Source organism: Arctopsyche grandis, chromosome 11, assembly GCF_051622035.1.
Source record: "Arctopsyche grandis isolate Sample6627 chromosome 11, ASM5162203v2, whole genome shotgun sequence".
Taxonomy (NCBI): domain Eukaryota; kingdom Metazoa; phylum Arthropoda; class Insecta; order Trichoptera; family Hydropsychidae; genus Arctopsyche; species Arctopsyche grandis.
In genome coordinates, this window is record NC_135365.1 from 15,887,092 (window position 1) to 15,894,702 (window position 7,611).

The window sequence follows — 7,611 nt, forward strand, 5'->3', positions numbered from 1 at the left end:
GTTTACTTATTATTATAATCACGTACTAGATATGCAATCCCACAGTCTCGCGCTGTCAGTTGCCGTTACCGACCACTAAGTCCATTCGGGAGTCTCCATTGTTAGTCGACGACAGAGATAATACAGTAGTATATTATAAAGGTAAAAAACAATTGTCATTTGAAATATATATATTATGAATTGATTGAATATGGAATTGACCTTGATTAAATATGAAATTTTGACCTACATATCTAAAAAAAAAAAAAAATGTACATAAATTTTTGGGCACTTTTCGTCGTCGAACGTCGAAAGTCGTTCCCGTCACGAAATTCATGTCTAATTGAATGAGAAAAATCTGAATCGTTCGGGGAGCGTATGCGACCCCACCACCATTAACGAGCCCGCCCTTTCAGCCGTCGAAAATTTTAATAGAATTTAAATCGGGGGCGACAAGACGCCGAAAAGTTCGGCGTCGACGGCTTTGAATTCGAATTCCATCAAATCTCTGGCGAAATCCATCAGTTTGTTCGCCGCGGGGCTGCGGCGCTCAAGCTGTGGCGCGCGGTGGCTCCCCTTTGTTGTTTGCACAAAGCGTGTCGAGCCGTGTGAGACGCGATTCCACTGTTTCGCGTCATTTATCCTTTCAGAGAACAACTTCTAATTCAGGCCTCGTCAACTTTCGCTTCCTTTACCCGGCTGATGTATGTATTATTGTGACTGTGGAAATTCGTGCGTATATACAACATACGTAACTATATACAAACATACATATATGTAATACAAATTTACATAAACTTATTTGATGTATTGTTTTACTTATTTACATATGTACATACATGTATGTATGTTCGCAATTGCTAAATCAGACTTATTATAATTTCAAAAAATTGACAATTTGTAGGTTACTTCAGTTATATTAAATACTAGTGGTTTTACCCGGCTTCGCTCAGTATTTTTAATATAAACCCATTGATGTATAATACACTAGATCCGCCCTCACGTCTTATACTGGTCTCCCATTTGGTGCATGCAAAATGCACAGTTTCTCTTAATAGGTAGGTAGGTACCGCTGCGTCGTAGGGAAAAAAAACATTTTTTTCCCAACTTCCCCGCTAGTTAAACCCCCCGCACCCCTCAATTAGTGAAGACAAGATTTCCGACCAAAATCAAACGTCAGGGTCCATCTATGTGTATTATGCATCAATGTATAAACCACTTAGACATGACTAATCTAATAGTAACATTTATATGAAATTTATTTGAATAGTTTTATTTTATATAAATTTGTATTGAATACTCATTTTTTATTAAATTGACTCTCACGAACAAACAAACATATATACTCTTTCGAAACTATATGTATACCAGAATCTTTACAGAACTTTGGATCGATCTGTAAAGGCGTGTTTACATACATGCTCAATTTAAATAAATAAAAATATGTATAAATTTAAAATTAAATTCGAATAGAGGTAACAAATGAGGATAGATGGCCAATTTGTTGAATCGGAAAAATCTGACAGGAAAAAGTTGAGCTGGAGTCACATACATATACCCAAGATCTGGTCAGCAAGACTGGATCAGGGCTCAAGCCCGTGACCCCTCAGTTGTTGGAATTATACACTTATCACTGAGCTATGTATGTTGCTTGTATGTGTTATTACATAAAAGATATGAGATAGTTTTCCATATGCAAACAAATTAATAGTTCGTCGCACTTCGAAAGAATACATAATAACTATTGGATCGAAGTAATTTTCGCTCAATCAAGCAATAAAAACTTATATACCTATACATATAATACAACGAATACACTAACAACTTAATGAATATATTATAATTATACACATTATGTATGTATGTATTATATAATATATGTATATGAACGTATGTAATGAGCACAGGTATAAAATGCTCGTATTCAAAGTCCGACGTTGTGCATAAAATGCATATATGAGAGCTTTAATGAAAAAAGTTCTTGAAATTCAAAGGTTCATTTGTGAGAGAGTTACTAATGGTCGGAAAAGCAGGCCATAAAATTGACTCTTGAATCATTGCGATTGTTAGCCAGTGATTTTATCGTGCTCCCTAGACTGAAAAGAATCATAATATTAAAGGTACACGAGCACTTTCCATTCGAGGTACTTACATTCCACTTTACATTCAAAATATACATATGTACATACATACGCGAGTAAATGTATTATGAAAAATGGGAAAATGAAGACGTTCTGAAAATATTCGACGCACATACATATGAAAATGTACTTTTTATTTACAAAACAGAAGAACTGGATATTTTTGTTTGATATTACTTACCAAGTCAACTCCTCTGGATTTTTTGTCCTTGCAATGAACGTATTCTCCCGAAGGACCATTTCCATCAGAACAATGCACCCATGCAAGCGAAATTGCGGAGGAACAATGAAAATAACCAAGGAGTAAAAAGGACGAAACAGAAATAGCACCCGTAAAGAATAAAAAAAAGACATTGCACCAAAGTGCATTATCTCGTTGTACATATGTACATATGTACGTGCATTCTGTAACACAGTTTCCATCAAATACGAACAACTATTTTTTATATTTGGCTCCGTAGATACATACGTGTATACCATGCTACATTTCAGCAAAATAAAAATTCCAGAATATACTAATGAAGCTTGCATTTTTTCATTTGAAAATGAAATAAATATAATTGGCGTAAAATCATCGAATGCTTTCGACGAATGGCATTTCATATCACGTTTCAGTGGAATATCAACATGCATATTTAGACTTGCAGTTCATTAATTACTAAACATCATACGAATACAATTAACTTAGCTGGATTAATCCAATATTGCAATCAGAGCTGATTTTGAACTATCTATTGCTAAATCATACATACGCTTAATATTTTTTTAATTAAATATTTGTATTAACAATCATAAACCCTAACATAAATACTTTCATCACAACTACCAAATATTACAAGACTCAATGTGACGCCATTTGAACAGACTTATTAAAAAGTACATATGAGTTGAGTATAATACTCAACCATTTGAACATATTATAATTATCATTTGAAACCGTTCACCATTCACTACAGAATATGCTCCCATTCATCTCTGTATTCAGCAACTCATTTACATAAGCCCACATGCTTGATATGTTCGTCTACCCATCTCATTTGTGCTCTTCCTTGCACCCTTTTACATTCTTGGGTAATAGTTCTTTTACTTCTTGTCTACCATTTTTCACTCGCTGCATTACTTTTTTTGTTTTATCTCTCACTAATATGTTTCAATTCCTGTATTAGGCTAGTGATGGACCTAGTAGAAAACTATCAAAATTTTGTTGATTTTAAACAACGTCTTGTACCACGAAATCGATTTATCTAGACAAAAATTTTAAAATATTTTTTCATCCATTTTTCGAGAACAGTTTTTTAGTTCGTCTAATATTCTATATAATAAGTCTAATATTCACCTATTGAAGTTAATTTCGATCGATTATAAAAAGTTTTAAATTATTAATGAGAATTCAAAGTGGCTTTTCCGTTCAAAAGTCCCCATACAAAGCGCGTCGAGCTCGCAATTGGTGTAAGTATGGGGAAAGCGTTATTTTCAGAAAATCGTCATTGTTTCATGTTTCTGTGACTATTAAAAAAAAAAAGTCATTGAAAGCCTCCTCAAGTACATAGTATACATATATGTACTTTTTTATATATATACCAGGAAGGCCTTACAGGTCAACCCCAATGCGCCTTCCTGGCCAATTACAAACAATGCAGCATTTTTATTACACAAGTCAATGAATTACGAGACACTGAAAACTCATAATTAAGGAGACATCTATGAATTGTACATAAACTTTATTGTACATTAATCATACTCAAATAGTGGTGACATAGTAGGTAGGAAGGATTTTAGCCAATTTTTAATCGGGAACCGTTTCAACAATGAAATCAGACAAAATGGCAAACTGTGATAGGAAAAGATTAATCTGGAGTCACAAATATCCAAGTCCAATGACCAGCAGCACTACAGATATACTCTTTTCAATTGAGGTCAGCTCATGGGATCGAACCCGGCGCCTCTCAGTGGTTGTACAAAAAGTTTATGTAATATAAGGTGGCCAAAATTAACTATTTTGACACAAACTGTCATGTTTTATGTCAAAACAGGACATTTTGACCTTCAAATTTCATAAAATTATTAATTTTATATAATCTAATATATGTATATACCCATCGATAGAATGTTTAACAACTTTTCTTGATTCATTTTCTTAATGCAGCATTTTGAAATTAAATTCCTAAGCTTCTCACCCATCATATCTGGCAAAAGACACTGATCAAAAACTTTCTTCCAAAAACAGCATGCATTCCGAACATGTAGACGACTTTTAGAACGTTTAATTTCCGTTTAAGCAGCTTAAAAACTATAAGCAATCGACACAATGCTCCAGATTAATCTAGCAAAACGTCGAATGAACCATAATGTGTAATGACCCTTATGCGTTGTACAAGATTTGCAACCCTCAGTATCGAAAGGTCGACTAACCAACACGTAGACGTCTGGCTAAAGCGATTAAACGTTTAATTAAATTCGATTAAATCGTATGTCCAAACTGCCCAGTTGAAATAATGCAAACTTTGAATAATAATTCAAAATGCGAATCCAGACGATGCACTTGTCCGTCAAGTAGGTGGGGGGGGGGAAGGGTGGCTTTGGACCAACTCAGGTGTACGAAATTATCAGGGCGGCTCGTTTTCCTCGATACACGTGTATACTATATATACTATATACATACATAAACAGGTATATGTATGTTTGTGTAATCGGCTGGACCAATTGGGTCATTGCGTTTACGAGTATCCGAAACGGCAACGACTCGTCTGTCCGTCTGTTGGGACGCTCGATGGTCAAAGTGCGCGACATTTAAATTTGGACCGAATCGGTTCGATCGATCCACCGCCGAATTGTATAAATGTATTTACGTATACATACGAGTTTTAGGTTCGAGTTGTGACTCTCAAATAATATACATATGTATAGAAAATGTATACCGATGCATACTTGACTTTCGAACGTTGCCGCTTCACCATGACGAGCATTTTAACTGTCTTGAAAACGGCACTCTATGGCAGTTTCGAGGTGGCTTAAAACGTATGCAATATATATTTTAGCTATCCGTGATGATCGCATATGTATGTAATTTATATCTATAATAAATGTTATGCCTTCACCATCTGGGTATTCATTCTCGTATTTGAATTTGTATATTGTATAACATACGCTCTATTATTCAACTTTAAAAAACTCATTGTTGTTCTTAAGATAAAAAATCAGTAAAAATTGGATCGACCAGTTTGATAATATGCCAAATTGTATGAAAATAATTTGAATTTGAAAATAAAATCAAAATGATAAGCATCCTGTGTATTTTGTAATCTGTAATCATTTTAGATGTACATACATGGATGTATGTATGTACGTATTTACTATGGATTCCAATATCGGTCAAAATTGTCAATATTGTCAAAACCGGTTTTACTGGTTTTGGTCACTACCTCCGGTAGTGCCGGTAGTACCGAAATATAATATAATAATTTAAGTTTAATATTGTATTGAATTTGAATTGTATCGGCTATAGAAGATTGAATTGTATCGGCTATAGAAGATCGGCTTTCCTATCAGAGCTTGCCAAATATCTGATTTCATTGTTGAAACGGTTCCTCCATCAAATTGGTAAAAACTATCTTACCCACTATGTCACCAATATCTGAATTTGATTTACATATGTACAACATGTAAAAAATTATGTACGAGTCTAGCATATATCCACAGATTTATCTATGGATTAATTAATTAATAGTTAATTTCGCATTCTTCAGCATCTGGAAATTCTGTAATAAATGTCTGTAAAAAATTATGTAAAAATTCTGATTTATGTAATAAAAAATGCTGCAATGTTTGTAAATGCTTAACTTTTTGGCCTTTCTGGTATATATCAATGTAAAAATAAAATAAAATACGATCATTAAAAACATCTTTTGATATATAACTTAACGGGACTTCAAATGGTTGACACGACATGATATTTTAAATACAGCACGTCTTATTTAGTCTTTCATTTATTGGAATTTTTTTTATTTCCTCTATAAAATACTGCAAATGGTGGATAAAAACACAAATTAGTGATATTTTTAAAATGAAATGTTTAATACGTCTGCACCGTTTGACATCGAATTTCACAGTGCGACACGACGTCTATATTCTGATAATCCCCTTTGATTTTTAAAGCCCTTTTCCATTTGTAGAAAATGGCCGTTGAACTTTTCTCCTTTGAAGTAAGTAACCTACTTTCGCCATACACATCGAAAAGCCGTTTTAAGATAAATACCTTTTTTTGTTTCAAAAAAAAGAAGAAAGGGAGAGCTGTACTATGTATGATCAAGCCGCAGATCGTCAATCGTCAATTTTTTTATAATTTCAATTTATTTTACGCATCGCCCGGCATCCGCATCAATTATGCAAATTGAACGCGAAAAAAATCCGTTACAACCTGTTGAAGATTGCGAAAATATCGTTTTTTTTTGCGCCAGAGGAAAAAGAAAACGCTCTTTAATTTCCTAACCGGTCTATTTGTTCCAATTTCCAGCTGGGGCGGCTACAAAGGGAAACCGGAAGTTAAGAACGCTGTTGGCGGAACCGCTTCGGAAATAACCAATCATCGTCTCCGAGTTTGCGCCCTCGCGAGCCCAAGGTTGGGAATCGCTCGAACAAAATTACGGATTAACCTGAAAGCAATTGCATTGCTGGCACCTTAATGCACTCGGGCTTGTGCTAAATCCAATACATTAATACTACATGTTTTTCAGATAAAACGTGGAGGCAAAATTGATACGTGCGATTAATAATAGTTAACCATGCATATGTTTTAATGGTTAAACCACTGATATGTATGGTTAAAAGTCGGAATTCTCCACAGGGCGGACCCTCTAGGCTCGGAAGCGAGGCTCAGTCGACCCGCTCCTTGGTTGCTCTTTGCGAGTACTCTAGTATTGCCGTGCCCTAAATTAACTCGACTTTTACCCGATGAAATACTCCGACATATACTGCCTGGTTTGCATATAATTTCGGACAGTTGGGCAGCGTACAGAAATATTCCACATATTGCGAATGGAATATACACGCATTCGTTTTAACATACATACATTATGTGAAATTTTATTAGGAATATAAAATTATTCATATTCATACTGTAAAAAACCGAACGTGATCGAAATTTTATTAGCAATCTAAATACATATTAATTTATTTGGATTGAATTGAATTGTTAATTTATTTATAATTGATTTACAATGGAATATTAGAACGAAATATATTTAAGCGATACATATGTATGTATATATATATATATATATATATATATATATATATATATATATATATATATATATATATATATATATATATATATATATATGTATATACATATATATGTATGTATATATCCGTATATTATAATAAATCCGGTAGAGGTGTGCATCATTGATGGATAATATCAATAACACTGTTCGACACGAAAAATGTTACAGAGACGAGATATGACTTTTCTTATAGATCTATGCCCAGT